General features: G+C 40.6%; 1 protein-coding gene across 2 annotated transcripts in view; it reads left to right on the top strand.

The window, feature by feature from the left end:
- The first annotated feature begins 9248 nt into the window (after nucleotides 1–9248).
- LOC146520858 (junction plakoglobin a-like) overlaps nucleotides 9249–16439 on the top strand; it is a 96848-nt gene continuing 89657 nt past the window's right edge. Inside the window, exon 1 of one of the 2 annotated variants that reach the window (XM_085155614.1) lies at nucleotides 9249–9612. The gene's annotated coding sequence lies outside the window, so the exon portion shown is untranslated. The remainder of the gene's footprint in view (nucleotides 9613–16439) is intronic. The other variant, XM_085155612.1, reaches the window with a different exon arrangement.

The raw sequence follows: 16439 nt of genomic DNA, 5'->3' as shown, positions 1-16439 counted from the left end.
AACTAAATATAATATTCATGCTGTATTTAAAAAAACTAAACTAAAAAATACACACTGGTTCTTTAAGAAATTGTAGAAAGTAAACAACAAAAGCAGCTACATGTTCATTCTGCTGCATGCTGCTCAGCAAGAGTTTGTGCTCAGGCCTCAGTGTGTTTGGATGCAGTGTAATATGCAGACTCTCCTGTAGCTAGGCCAACTGCATGAAAATGTGTTTATTTTTAAAGACAGTCAAGCTGTCTCTTTTGCACAATGATTGTGTCATTTTGGTCTAGTGGGAGTCATGCAGATTGCAATTTCTGACTGCAGCTACTTCCACAAAAGTAGCCACCGCCAAGTGCTGCTCCTGGGCTTGGTGTTTACATTGATATGGCAATGATTGATGCATCTAAGACCTCTTCAGCAGCCTATGCACTGCTTGGACAAATAGTGTTTATATGCACAGTGTTTACTCTTCTGGCATTCCAGCAGATGTTTGCTGTGGGAATTTGCTCCCATTCAGCCTCAGCATTAGTTATGCTGACATGCCTTTCTCATGGTCAGCATTCCAGTTCATTTCTTCCAAAAGCTGACAAGGTTTGCTTACTTCTTCCCATATAATAAGGAAATTCATATATGTTATCAGATGAAAGGTAAATAAACATTTGCTACTTATTTTAGTATATGAACCAATATTTTATGACACTGTTGACTAGTGGTGCAATCACGGTTGATCCGAAATCCGAACCGATCCCACCGGCACGCACGTGATCCGAAGATTCGAAAAAGAAGAAAAAAGTATGTGTATGGTGGCGTGGTGGGTCTGTCAAGAGATAGCTATGCTCAGCGCTAGCGGTCCAAGTGGCGGAGCAGAGGAGTTTGCGGCATTTAAGCAGCCCTTTACTGCCCAGCCTGACCAGCTAAAGCTATTACAGAAGCTGCTGAGGTATTTAGAGCAGACGGGAGGCTGTGTGCAAAACAAGGTTTAAACTATGATGAACGTGTTTGAGCCACGCTATGATATCCTGCTTCCACTTCAGTGACAAGATCTTTCAGAGCATGTATGAGCAGGAGAAGTTTAAAGTTATGGCTGAACTGTCCCAGGCATGTTTTGTTGCCCTAACTACGACCTCCAGGGCAACGGAAAGCCACGTGACCGTGACCGTGACCGCGCGTTATATCACAGCGGAGCGGTAGATACAAAGCCCTGCACTGCCCTATAGATTACATTAGATTAGATGAAACTTTATTTATTCCTCGGGTGGTTTCCTCCGGGAAATCCAGTTTCCAGTAGCACAGCACCGACAGAAGTTGCAGAATGTGAGCAGAAATATACCAAATATACACATATATAAATACAGAGAATACAAAAAGGATAAATAGAATAAATAGGAATAAGAATACAAGGGAACGGCATATTTCAAGTATTGTGAGTCTCTTACACCGTTGGTTATTAACAAAAACTATTGCACAGTGAAGAGGCACTACAGCTACTTGTTCCCCCCTCCTCTGTCCCTGTTTCCCCTCCTTCTCCCCTCCAGTTAAACAGTTTGATGGCGTGTGGGACTTTTTAAGTCTGCTGGTCCTTGACTTTGGGAGAAGCAACCTGTCACTGAACAGACTCCTCTGGTTGTTTATGGACGTGTGCAGCAACAAACAACTTAAACATTTACAAAGAAAGAACAATACAGTATCCACATCTGAACCAAAGAGTAAAACAGTGAAATGTGGATTATTAAATATTAGGTCTCTCTCCTCCAAGTCTCTGTTAGTACATGACTTAATAATTGATCAACAAATCGATTTACTCTGCCTTACAGAAACCTGGTTGCAGCAGGATGATTATGTTAGTTTAAATGAATCAACACCCCCGAGTCATTCTAACTACCAGAAATCTCGAAGCACAGGTCGAGGGGGCGGTGTGGCAGCAATTTTTCACACCAGTCTATTAATTAATGAAAGACCAAGACAGACTTTTAATTCATTTGAAAGCCTGATGCTTAGCATTGTCCACCCCAGCTGTGAAACTCAGAAACCAGTCTTACTTGTTATCATCTATCGTCCACCTGGGCCTTACACAGAGTTTCTGTCTGATTTCTCAGACTTTATATCTAATTTAGTTCTGAGCTCAGATAAAATAATTATTGTGGGTGATTTTAACATCCATGTAGATGCTAAAAATGACAGCCTCAACATGGCATTTAATCTGTTGTTAGACTCAATTGGTTTCTCTCAAAATGTAAAAGAACCCACCCACCACTTTAATCACACTCTAGATCTTGTTTTAACATATGGCATAGAAACTGAACATTTAACAGTGTTTCCTGAAAACCCTCTCCTGTCTGATCATTTCTTGATAACATTTACATTTACAATAATTGATTACGCAGCAGTGGAGAGTGGACTTTATCAAAGTAGATGTCTTTCTGAAAGCGCTGTAACTAAGTTTAAGAATATAATCCAGCCACTGTTATCATCGTCAATGCCCTGTACCAACACAGAGCAGAGCAGCTATCTGAACGCTACCCCAACAGAGGTCGATTATCTTGTTAATAATTTCACCTCCTCACTACGTACGACTCTGGATACTGTAGCTCCAGTGAAAACTAAGGTCTCTAATCAGAAGTACCTGACCCCGTGGTATAATTCTCAAACACGTACCCTAAAGCAGATGACTCGTAATCTGGAGAGGAAATGGCGTGTCACAAATTTAGAGGATCATCATTTAACCTGGAGAAATAGTTTGTTGCTTTATAAGAAAGCCCTCCGCAAAGCCAGAACAGCTTACTACTCATCACTGATTGAAGAAAATAAGAACAACCCCAGGTTTCTCTTCAGCACTGTAGCCAGGCTGACAAACAGTCAGAGCTCTTTTGAGCCAACCATCCCTTTAACGTTAACTAGTGATGACTTCATGAACTTCTTCACAAATAAAATTTTTATCATTAGAGAAAAAATTACCAATAATCATCCCACAGATGTAATATTATCTACAGCTACTCTTAGTACCATTGATGTTAAGTTAGACTCTTTTTCTCCAATCGATCTTTCTGAGTTAACTTCAATAATTACTTCCTCCAAACCATCAACGTGTCTTTTAGACCCCATTCCTACAAAACTGCTCAAAGAAGTCCTGCCATTGATTAATTCTTCAATCTTAAATATGATCAACCTATCTCTAATAATCGGCTATGTACCACAGGCCTTCAAGGTGGCTGCAGTTAAACCTTTACTCAAAAAGCCATCTCTAGACCCAGCAGTCTTAGCTAATTATAGGCCAATCTCCAACCTTCCTTTCATATCAAAAATCCTTGAAAGAGTAGTTGTCAAACAGCTAACAGATCATCTGCAGAGGAATGGTTTATTTGAAGAGTTTCAGTCAGGTTTCAGAGCTCATCACAGCACAGAAACAGCTTTAGTGAAGGTTACAAATGATCTTCTTATGGCCTCTGACAGTGGACTCATCTCTGTGCTTGTCCTTCTTGACCTTAGTGCAGCATTCGATACTGTTGACCATAATATCCTATTAGAGCGATTAGAACATGCTGTAGGTATTACAGGTATTGCACTGCAGTGGTTTGTATCATATCTATCTAATAGACTCCAGTTTGTGCATGTAAATGGAGAGTCCTCTTCACACACTGAGGTTAATTATGGAGTTCCACAGGGTTCAGTGCTAGGACCAATTCTGTTTACATTATACATGCTTCCCCTAGGCAGCATCATTAGAAGACATAGCATACATTTACACTGCTATGCAGATGACACCCAGCTCTATCTGTCCATGAAGCCAGATAACACACAAACATATAGTTAGGGCTGGACCAGGTGACCCTGAATCCTCCCTTAGTTATGCTGCAATAGATGTAGGCTGCCGGGGGATTCCCATGATGCATTGAGTTTTTCCTTTCCAGTCACCTTTCTCGCTCACTATGTGTTAACAGACCTCTCTGTATTGAATCATATCTGTTATTAACCTCTGTCTCTCTTCCACAGCATGTCTTTTATCCTGTCTTCCTTCTCTCACCCCAACCGGTCGCAGCAGATGGCCCCGCCCCTCCCTGAGCCAGGTTCTGCCGGAGGTTTCTTCCTGTTAAAAGGGAGTTTTTCCTTCCCACTGTCGCCAAAGTGCTTGCTCATAGGGGGTCATATGATTGTTGGGTTTTTCTCTGTATCTATGAAGCGCCTTGAGGCGACTTTTGTTGTGATTTGGCGCTATATAAATACAATTGAATTGAATTGAATGCAGAGGATGCCCAGCATGGTCCATAATGTCCATATTGCACCTTAATTAGTTTTTATATAAGTGCGTGGAATGAGTCTTCAGTTGAATGTTTTTTAATAGGCAAAAAAAATACTTAAATAAATAAACGGCGAGTCAAATTTTTGTCTTTTTTTTCTATTTTTGCTGATCTGAAAATTGATCTGATCCGTGACTTAAAACCGTGATCCGATCCGAACCGTGAGATTTTTGATCCGTTGCACCGCTACTGTTGACACTATAGTATATGTAGTATGACACTATATATGTTTTCTTCCTTTTCTTTGAGCTCAGATTGCCTTAATATCACTACACAGCTAATAAATGGCTATTTCTTTTACATGACCTTTCCTGTTTTTTGAGTCGAGTTAATGTTCTGACGACTGGTTTGTAAGCAGTCTTCAGTCTATCAGTTAGTGGTGATGTAAGTGTTTGGGCCCCTCACATCAAAGACCAGTCTGATTTTCAGCTGGAGTGTTTGACCCTATGTCCTTGGCTCAGACTCTATCACCAACATTTAAATGTAATTACTGTCTCCTTTGCACTGGTCCTCCTCACCCTGAACCAGCAGTACAAGCACAACACATCACAACAGAAATCAGGACAAGTCTAGTGTTCATCTTCTAGTTCTGAAAGCTCTTGTGACTTTGCTTTAAGTAGCCCCTCACCTACAGCTCAGTTGGCTGAGATCCGGAGAGGCTCAGCCAAAACCACATTTCCAAACTGTCCATTATAATTCCAGTCTGCCAAGGCCTTTTTCATTCTACTATTTCAATTCTTCCACCATGGGAACAGGCTAATGTTTTATGAAACTGACATACCCATTGCTCTCAGTGTGTCACTGCATCTGACATGCTAGCCAGCAGAAAACAGCAAAACCTCCCCCACGGATCACGCCCTGCCACACTCACAGAAGGAGGTGATTTCTTTTGGATCACAAAGTTTCTCACCAGCTCCCTCTTCTCAGACAGCGTCATCAGAGATCTTCTGCGAGTGGCACGTTTCACTGGACTGGAAATCTGAGGCATACAAGGTAAACGTTTAAAGCACTCAGAGTAGAAAATCGCTATTATAAAAGCGCCATTCACCATTTAAACAGGAATGGAGATTAGACCGGTCCCTGTGATGCCCCAGTATTAACCACCACCCAAACTGAGGCTTCTCTGACAGATAGTCAGAAATCCTAGAGACATTAGAGGTGGTGACACCCATTCTGAGCAGCTTCTTACTTAGCAGAAGTGGGTGGATGGTATTAAAGGCAGTGAAAAAATTAAAAAACATGATTATCACAGTGCCACCAATACCAGGTGAAAGTGAGCACACCGCGACGTATAGATAACAGCATCAACGCCTCTAAGAAGCTGGCAAACAAACTAAACATGGTCGAGAGCTGTTTCACCTGCAAGCCAAGCGGACTAAGAACCAGTCTCTCCAGCAACGTTATGACACAGGATGTGAAGTCATTAAGGTCAGTGTAAGGTGAGTGTCTCTGTATGCATCCTGCATGTTTCCAAACTGAAAGTTCAAAAGTATATGGACGGTTTTGCAGTCCACTGCTGGAAAGTTGGCAGAGCAGTCAAGACTGGTATGGTTTAAATCACCAGTGATGGTGATCGTGTCATTTGCACCTACATGCACCGTCTGACAACAGTCCACACTAACAACGTTTGATTTGAACTGTGTTTGAGAACTTTCATTTGTTAACAGCCGACGTGTAGTTTTCTTTTTTCAGAATCAGAATCAGAAGACTATATCATCCTTGAGGAAATGATGTGGTCACAGTTGCTCCAACACAGTAAGAACAGTAACTGACTAAACTAAACAAATTACCACAAAATATTCAATAAAGGGAGATCATTAGAAAGAAATGAACATGATTTTTTAATGCACAGAATTTAGATAGAGGTACTGTCATCGAGCTCCAGGCCAACAGCTTGGTGTTCTCAGGTATGTCAGAGAAGGCAGAAGAAGATCACAATAGTGAGAGAAATCACCCAAACCCACCTAACACTCACCATCTGGGAGGCAAACATCCAGCTGCATGGAGACCCAAATTTGAACACTTTAAACAAAAATAGTTGTTGACAAGCTGTGGCCATGAACCGAGAGGAACGGACTTCAGCTCCCAAGGATATCCTGGTGCGATGCAAGGTCATGTTCCCGTTCTGACAAAAGTTCATTGAAAGAAATTTCCGAGCTGTCATTGTGGTTGATAAGCTGTAGGTCAACAGGAAGCTTCAATGCAAACAAAGCATCACGCCATGGCTGCAGTGAGTCAGGTGACCTCTATCTGCACAAATGCCTTTATTCTGATTCTATTTTTTTCACTCTTCTTTCCCACTAATAGACACGTGTACTCTAATCCGCGTAGCATGTTTCTTGCATTTTCTTTTTTCTTGTTGTTTGGTTACTCTGGTTTGGTAATTTAGTGGCTGCACTGCTTTATTTCTCTTGTCACTTTTCATATCTCTTCTCTTTCTGTTTGTATTATGTCTGCTTTGCCTTTAGTGTTGCAATTTACCACATAAACATACCAGACTCTCTCTCACACACACATGATCTGTTAGAGGGTGTGGGGGGGCCACAGCCCCGTCCTCCAGGGCATGAAGCAGGTATGGAGGAGATCAAGACTCCAGACATCCAGAGGCCCCCAGAGCATGAGAGACCAAGGAAGATCAACAGAGGGGCAGCTGCACCACTGTCCCAGAAAGAGCTGAGGAGAGTCCCAGATGAGGGGTCACTCAGCAGCCGCGGAGCAGAAGCCAGGGGGGGTTGCAGTGCCCGTGAGGTCCGCCAACATCCAGCTGTGCCAGAGTGACCGAGCCCCAGGCCCAGAGGCCGAGGGCACCCCACCCCCAAAGAGGCTCGACCGAGCCACAAGTGCCAGGTCCTGACAAGCAGCCACCAGCAGTGAGCTGGTGCATACTGAGCACCCAGCCCCGGACACAAAGACCCACATACGCACCGATGTCTGAGGGCATCTGCCACCGGCAGGGGGAGTGGTGGGGGTAGATAGGCCTCCATACCTTAGAGGGCCTGAGATGTCCCCAGAGAGGTGGCGTCGGATACACGACCTGACATATAGACACAGACAAACAGGCACACACAGATACAAACATCCATTCACACTCCCATGCTCTCATATGCAAATACTCAGCACTCACCTAACGTGGAGACAGCTGTATCTTGTGATTATTTGCTCCTGCTCGGTGGAGTGTGTTCGGTCACTAATCTCTTTTCCACTTTTCAGTTTATTGACCAACGCTTGGGTTTTGTTTCTTTAAATGGTGATAGCAGCTTGTCCGTCTCTTTTAGGTGAGTTATTAGTAGAAACTGTAATAAAACTCTTTAATTTAACCATTTTGCCTCTGTCTCCTTTTTCAGACCTGGACACTTTTTGTTACTTTCCCTAATTGCCTGGACCCTTTCAGGGGAACGCAACAGATGCTTCAATTCATTAGACACACATGTGTAACAGAAAACAATACTTTCTCTCTCATTATTATTTTTGACTGTGGGTTGTGAAACCAATTTAGACTGTTCGCACAGACTGGAATCACAGGTGTAATCAAATAGGATAAATGAATAATATAGAAATATCTTATTCGAATGAAAACTTTCGTATATATGAGAGAAAATGAGAAAGACAGCGACTGCTAGGTGAGCTCCATTAATGTTTCTGTAACTCATACACCCTGTATATACTGTACTTATATTGTTGTCTGTACTTTTGTACCTTTGTGGTCTTGCTACCCAATTTCGCTGTGTAAGCAACTGCATACTGATAATAAAAGTTCCAAGTTAATTCATATCAGCAGAGAGAGAGCAGCACACTGCTATAAATTGATTAAAATATCTCACTAAAAGCCACCTCTGCTTTCAAGGAGAAAAATAAACAGACGGAGATTTCAGCTCTGACTCCTTCTGTTCTCTTTTTCAACTTCCAACAGAAACTGTCATTGTCTGCATTTAAGCGACTTCATCCTCACTATGACCCCTGACTCACACACTGTGCCACCTTAAAGAATATATGCATACTGTAAAACCTAGAGAAACACTTTCATTAATTAGAGGTGACCTAGTTCTTATCAATTTTCATTACACTTGAGATTTTTCCTTTTTTTTATTCCTACTAATGGTTCTGATTAGGGATGCAACGATACCATTTTTTTCAAACCGATACGATACCGATACTTGGATCTGAGTACTTGCCGATACTGAGTACAAAAACCGATACTTCTACCACACACACACACACACACACACACACTGCCCGTGGATTTTCTCTTGACATTTTTCATCGCTTTTCCAAAACCTGAGTTAAAGTTGGCTGTTCCACACTGCTGACATTTTGTTTAGCCTAGCTACAGCAGCCTCCAGTTTCTCTTTTTTATCTGGAGCTGCCAGTCTGACTCGCCTAACCCTGTGCCTGTTTAGCGCGGGATGTCCCCCTAGTGGTCAATCTAAAAAACTACAACAGAAATGACCAGCCACCCTCTGACTAATGAAATAAGTTGGTATCGGTTAACTTTTACGAGTATGAGTACACACACATTTTACAGTATCGCCCCCGATACCCGATACCAGTATCGGTATCGGTGCATCCCTAGTTCTGATACTAATATCTCAAAAACGACAAGAGTTTGTAGGTTCAGTATGACCAAAACTCCAGACTCACAGCAGTATAAAATTATAAAAACTGTGTGAAGATACAGCCTGATTTAGTATTGTTCGTTACTTTGTTACATTTATGTTATTTCAGATTTTCAGATAAAAAGAAAAGAGGAAGAGACAGAGGAGGTGAAATTAAATGTAGGGACATAAACAGGACCAGAAAGACTCGAGTAAATGAATGGTTGCTTGTGCCATGAGCCAGCTTTTAATTGCTTTAAAATCTAAATTGTGACCTTGATTTAAAGCTAGCAACAGCGCACCAATGAAACCTAACCAAACCTTGTAGCAAGCAAAGATGTTTGTGAAGTCACGCGATGTGTTTTAATCATTCTGACAAAAGGGAAATTAAAACGTATGTTTAGATAGTATGTGGAGGTGAGCCGCATCGCACAGCACTGCTGTTTCTATGTGACTGGAAGGTGTGAAAACGACGCCATTCTTCGCTGGCGGAGTGAGACCTCTTCCCTGACTCGCTCCTCTTCTATGACGCCGTAGCAGCCGAGCCTCTGCCGGTTCGCTCCCCTCACTGTGCATAGCTGGCTGCGTGCTGCACATCGCCTTCATCGGGAGACAAAGCGAGGCAGAGGTAACACAGGAGCGAATCTACACCTGTCTGTGGATTTAAAGAGCGACGAAGAGGATTTGAAATTGTCGGTGCTGCGACAGGGATCCGCTCCACACCGCTGGTCAGATAAGAGGTAACCAGATCCGGTGAAGCCGTCTTATTACGCACCCTAAACAGATCAAAGGGCTATCGTTTTACGCACAGGGGATATGGCATGTGATATTAAATAAAAGGGGCTGAATGCTGACCCAATTGTTAATCGACATGCATTATGGCGGTCAGAATAAACAGATTTTGTCTGGGATTTGGGGGGTTGTAAATCTCCCATGTTTCTGTGCTGACGACTGTTCATTGACATCATGCAATCTCACATTAACTGATTTAGTGCGGCTTTTATATTTGCCTACATTTTTAAATTGAATAGTTTATGGATTTTGGGAGGTGTGCCGTCTCCTAGACTATAATTAGCATTTATAGTATTGCTATATGTGCGCATAACTGTTTGAAAACAATGCAATTTGTTGGTTCAAGTCGATCTGGTGTGGCTTTCTGTGTCGCTTAGTGTCTCGGTGCAGTCTCTCTGGATGACATTTCCCCCACTCTCTCTTTCCCCCACTCTTTCACATACATACAGACATACTTTCCTTCTGCCTTGTCTGTCCCCTTTGTTCAGTACAATGAGCTATGCTGATATTTGAGGTCTTTCAGGTACATTTTTACAGTGCAAATCCCACACTCTGCTACCATTTCCCTGTCTTGCATTTATGCTTCTATTTGTGGAGACACACATGGCTGGTGTGCTTCTGAAGTCTGTAGAAGAGTCTCAACAGATGTTGCAGGTGAGGCTGTGAAATGCATGTCCAGCAGCTAGCACAGTGTTTGAGGACAGATGCCTTTGCCACCCGTGATGTTTGAATCTCATCCCTGCATATTTACACTGCCCTCTTTTTTATTGACTCCATATTATTTGAAAAGCAGGTGTAGCAGCCAAGTGTCTGTGCGCTCAGTGTAGGTGCTTGATGGAGTTACCCTGCTCTTCATGCTCAACACTAATGTCATGGGTGTATAGCTGTGTGTGACATATGCAACACACATGCCTCACTTTGTAACAGACCCATATTTATAATATTGAAAGTTATTCATGTCTTTCTTTATTGCATTACATAATTCAGAAACAGTCCGAGTTTCTATCTCAGTCCAGTTCCAGTGGCACATCGATCCAGTTCATCTTATAGATTGGCAGCATAAGAAAGATGTTAAGATATTCTCAGTTATTTTGTCCCACTCATGCAGAAAATGAGGCACTCCTGTACATATATTTTTTTTTAATTCCCTCTGTGACAAATATATGAACATTTATGTATGCATTTGTATTTGGCCTAATCATTTGCCTCTTACTTTTTCGACCTAACAGAATTTTCTACAGATTAGAGGCAGGTCCATATATTTGCCCAACAGTAACAGGATTTCTGTAGTTTTCTGTGTTCCTCTCCCCAATTGGTCCAGCAGTGATTTGTTTAGCTGCACTATGTGCATGGCTGTGTGAATGATGCGCAGCAAACCATGGGGGGAAACATTCTCTGTAAAACCCGGTGTTGTTAGGAGAGGCAGCATTTCTCCTACTTTGGATGGTACAGCCCTCAACTCTAGAAATCTGACTGAATATATTAAGCCCCCAAAAATGTGACCATCCTCTAGTGGACCCAGGCTGGTTTGATTTTGGTAAATTTATTCACAGCATTCTTCATCTAAACTGATTTCCTGATTAATGTGTGATGTCACACTGCATCATCATCTTCATCATCATCATCATCATGTGACTGGAAAGGACCAAAAAGCTGGCCTGAATGAGCTTTCTATCTGCACTAGTGTGGATTTCACCATTGCTTTCTTCCTGTCACATGTCTATCATGTAGCTTTTGCTTTTATTGATTTTATTGACAGCTCTCTGTCCACGTGAGATGCAAAAACAGTCTAGAAAAGCTCTTCAAACTTGATCATCAGTGGACATCTGATTTAATTGATTGATTATTCCATATGACTGGTTTATATTCCTGTACTATTACAAAAATCTGTGAAAAAATTGTTCTTTTTCTTCTTTTATCTGGAAATGTTCAGTCTCATCCTGGTTCAGTTCAGGCAAATGGAACAGAAAGCAACAAGTAACCTTGTGGACGAAGATAATAATGACCAACATGTTTCATTGCAAGCAGTGAACATATATAGGAAGGCAGCAATCCCAGTATTGCCTTATATAAAACTGTAAATGAGATTTCCTCCGACTGGCCAAAGCAGGCCATCCTACCTGAGAGTATAACTCACAGTGGTGAGGGTGAAATTTTAAAAGTGATGAACCTCAGAGAAGCACAATCAACCGTTCGAAGACATTGAGCAGAAGCCTTCATATATGGAATATCTCAAGATCATTAAGCTTTATACCTGCCACTCTACTACACAATTTAACAATGTGCTCCAGCTTCTTCTTGTTTTTCAAGCTAAGAGACCCAAACCAGCAGATTAAAGTTAAGACAGACTCAATAAAACAAGAACAAACCATTTTCATAAAATGTTATTCACATTAAAATCACTTAGTTTCTGATACAAATACATACGCTGGTGAGTCTTTGCACATGTGGCGTCTGTATTCAATTTAAATTTCAACTTTTCATCAGCAATGGTGCTCAGATATTTGTATTTCTCTACCATCTCAATTTCTTGACCATGAATACAAACAGGGGACAGGGATCTAAATCAATGTTTATGAAAATCAACATCATTCCCTTTGTTTTAAACACATTAATGTCAAGAAAGGACTGTCCACACCACGCTACAACTGGGCCACGGTCGTGGTCTGTATCATGGAGCAGAGAGACGAAACAAGTCCCAATCGGTACAAGGAAAAACAGTTTGGATAGACTCCACACTGGAGCCAATATTCTACAGTAGGAAAGGAAATTGTCAGAAATGCTTACCATAGGAGTTTAAATCCATTTCAAAGGAGTGAAACTCATTTAGTCAGGGTGACTGTTTTGTTAGGGCTGCAGCTACCGATTATTTTAGTAATTGAGCAATCTGTTTCATCAGATGAGAAATACTTTGGTCTTAGTAATGAGCATAAATATTCAAAAGAAAAAAAACATGCATCTTTCAGAATGAGCTGCTCATTGGTTTCCATTTTTAAAATGGGAATGATTTAAAGTTTAACTGAGGGCATCTCTCCAAAAAACACCCTGACGAGATCCTGTGATTGTGCGTACGTCCCATGTTGAGATCTGATTTTTTTTTTAAAGAAAGTATTTTCTTAAATGCAAAAATATGCAAATAATCTTAAGTACAGACAAAGTCAAATAAGAAAGTTAGATATGCAATCTAAACCAAGGGATAGAAAATGTACCTTTACTCTTGTCTTCTTGAAAGGCTTTCTGAGGTTAATAGGAGGCAGGTTTATGTGCTGCTGAAAACAGACTTTATGGTCTGTTTTCTTAAAGTCTGTTATGAAGTGATTGGATTTAAGACAGGACCCCCAGATTCAAGATGCTGGCGGTGGTGAAGATGAAGATGGAGGGTTGAATGCACTTCTAAGTCAGTTGGGTGAAGCCTGTTTCACAAATGACAGAAACACACAGAGATTAGCTTGAGACAAATTTCTAGTATCCTTGAGGCAGCTGTTGATCTTATTTGTTTTATTTATATAAATAAAAATATAAAGCAAGCAAAATAGAAGCAAAAGAAGGCAGAAGATGATTCGACTAGATTAGAAGAACTAAACTTTCGTTGGTGACAAAGCTCTGTTGAGCTGAATTTTCCTTTATTCTATTTATTATTATTTATTATATTTAATTACATTTGTGATTACTTTTAATAACTAGAAAGGGAAGTGAAAGGGTAAACTTTAACCCAAACCAAGTATTTTGGATTTAAACACCATTCCTACTGCTCAAAGAAGTCCTTCCATTAATTAATGTTTCCGTCTTAAATATATGCAACCTGTCTTTAATAATATCCCATGTACCACAGGCCTGAAAGGTGGGAGGAATTAAAACACTTTTACTTAAAAAGCCTCTACTAATTGAAAAGCTGTTGGTTCAATCCCTAGCTGCTCCTGTCTGCATACCAAAGTCATTTTGGAGTTGATTACATCACAGCGTGAATGGTAGAGAAAAAGCACTTAGACCTTATAAAGGGTCTTGTATGAATGGCTATGTGGGTGGATGAAGGAGACATGTTATATAAAGCATAGAAATTAGAATAGAAAAGCACTATAAATAAACTGGTGGCTTCTGTCCTTAGATCAGTTCTATTTACACTTCACATGTTTCCTTATACATTATACATATTGTTAGAAACCATAGCATACATTTGCATTAGTATGCAGGTAATACCCGACATGACACACACAGCTGGATGAGCTCCAGTCCTAACCCTAACCCTAACCTCCCGATTCAGATAAAACTGAGGTTATTGCACTCATAAATGCTCTGGATGGGATTACCTCTCCTCCAGTAACACTGTGGGGAATCCTGGAGTCATTTTTGGATATGTCCTTCAGTGTGCGTAATAAACAAATTATTATTTAGAACTGCTGTTATCAGGTTGTTGTAAGTTTGTTGAAAAGTAGTCAGTTGACCCAGAATGTTCCAATGAGAATACTGACAGGGATTTAAAAAGCTAGCATTAAATTGGGAGGGATAAGAAAACAGAATTCACTTGACTGCAAGCTGTACTTTATTGTAATAGTGATGGTAAATTTGATTCTTTTTACTGAATCGAGTTTGAATGAGTCACTCACCAAAGTGAATCAGGTTTTTTGAGTCATTTGATTCACTGAGTCAGTCGACCAGAGAGTGCAAAAAATGTACACTTTCACTCAAACTTAATTTGTTTCTCTTTTCATGTAAATCCTACTGCTAAGATGAGTGATTGAAAAAGAAAACAACTATTTTATAGAGCAGAAAGAGAAAAAAAAAGATTTCTAAAGGGAACATTTATATTATTTATTTTTATTTAATTTTATTAGTATTTTCTTCAAATGTGTCAAATATATATTTTCTCATCTAAATGTCCACTGAGCTGTGAGCCAGGGGGCGGTAATGCGCCTTAACATTGGTTGTCAACCAAGAAGAAGAAGAAGCTGTGAGCCAGGAGGGAGGGGGTGAGTAACTCAAATGTGCTGTTAGCATGTTAGCAGAGTGATGCTACTGTGAACTGAGGAGCTATTGTCTTGATGTGAGCTTCTACTCAGGGTTTTTTCTTCCAGTCCAGACCAGAAATGTTTTTGTTAAGAAACTGGCTGTTGTTTTTTTCCACACATTTTTAATTATAAGGTAAATATATTTCTACTAATGAAATTAGTTTGCTAACAGCAACAGGGATGAGTCAGTTGGGCTTGTGAATCATGATTCACGAGTCAGTAAAGTGATTCTCGAGTATTGAACGATTCGTTCATGATTCACTCATCACTATACTGTAATATAATGGTGGGATTTTACACACTGTACCTTTTAAGTCATCCAGCAGACTGTTCAAATTACAAGAGGAAATTCCATTATTAAAATTATTTTTTTCTATGTGCACGTGTGTAAAGTTGCCTTGCATACAAAGTGAATGGACTGCTTAATCTTCAGTAGATTTTATTTATTTATTTAGTTTTCACATTGGGCTCTTTAATTTTTCATTTCATTATCCACAGTTCCTGTTTAATGATGGAGGCAGGTATTTTCATAGTGACAGCAGGTACCTGATTAAGAACATATTCCTATTAAGTTTAGCATAACTTAGCTTAGTGGTTTACTTTTATCAATAACTGAAATAAACTTGTGGCTCTGTGGGAGCCTGCACGGTACACCACTTTTATCCAAATCAGTCATTTCTGTGTACTGTGTTCACTATTTGGTATTTACATCATTTACTTTTGAATTTCACATCCACAGCGGCTTGTATCTGTTTCTTGCCTTCGTAACCTGTGTGTTTATGCCTCAAGTGGTTTTGTTGGTTTCCACCTTTAGCGTGGACTCATTTGCGCTTGTCTTGCTGTTATATGCACTAAGGAAGATCCATAGTGTTGCTATATTGCTGATATCATTTTTGATTATGTGGTGTCCAGTGTTGGGTAAGTTACTTTAAATTAGTAACTTAGTTACATTACTAGTTACTTCTATCAAAAGTAACTCCATTACTTCAAGTTACTCGTTACTTTCAGAGTAACTAGTTACAAGGGAATATGTCTGTGAAGGTTCTAGGGAAAATAACTTTTGGTTTTACTCAGAATTCTGTTAATGTGTTGCTTCTGTAACTGGATACCCAGCATTGCCAGTCTTCTAGCTTGCTTACTTGCCACAAGTGCACTGTGCCACCTACCAATAGAAAGGAAATAATGTGCATATTTCCACGAGAGAAATCCCACGGCAGGACCGTCGTTGTTCGCCGCCATGATTCTAGCCTACGTCACAGCGTCATGTGCGCTTTTTGTTGTAAGATTCAGATAATTATTTAATAAAAGCGAGACATTTTAAATGAGAATAAGAGTGAAAAGTATGTCTTTGTGCCCCCCTCTCCCTGTTAATGCCCTACCTGCCCCCCTGGCAACACTTTGCTAGACCCGCCCCTGCACAGTTACCAGCTGTCAGCGTAAAAAAGGATCCTGGTGTTATTTGTCTCTCAGAAACAGTTCATAACTTCAACTCATTCATGTCACCTAAAAGGTAAACCTGTTTCTCCATCACCTGTTCAGCTCTGATGATTCAGTAAGGACATCTCCTGGTTTCATCTTCATGTTTCCCTCTCACCACATATCCAAACCATCATGACCAGCAGCTTTACAGCTGTGGCTCCAGCAAACATCAGCTGATACTAGAAAGTAATATTAAATAAATTCTAACAACAGCTGATCAAGCTTAAACGTGCTGCTGTTGTTTAACGCGACATCTGCTGATTTCCTGTTTCTGGCGCAAAGTGGGCGAT

Source organism: Neolamprologus multifasciatus, chromosome 4 (genome assembly GCF_963576455.1).
Source record: "Neolamprologus multifasciatus chromosome 4, fNeoMul1.2, whole genome shotgun sequence".
Classification (NCBI taxonomy): Eukaryota; Metazoa; Chordata; class Actinopteri; order Cichliformes; family Cichlidae; genus Neolamprologus; species Neolamprologus multifasciatus.
This window is presented reverse-complemented; position numbering and strand designations above follow the sequence as displayed.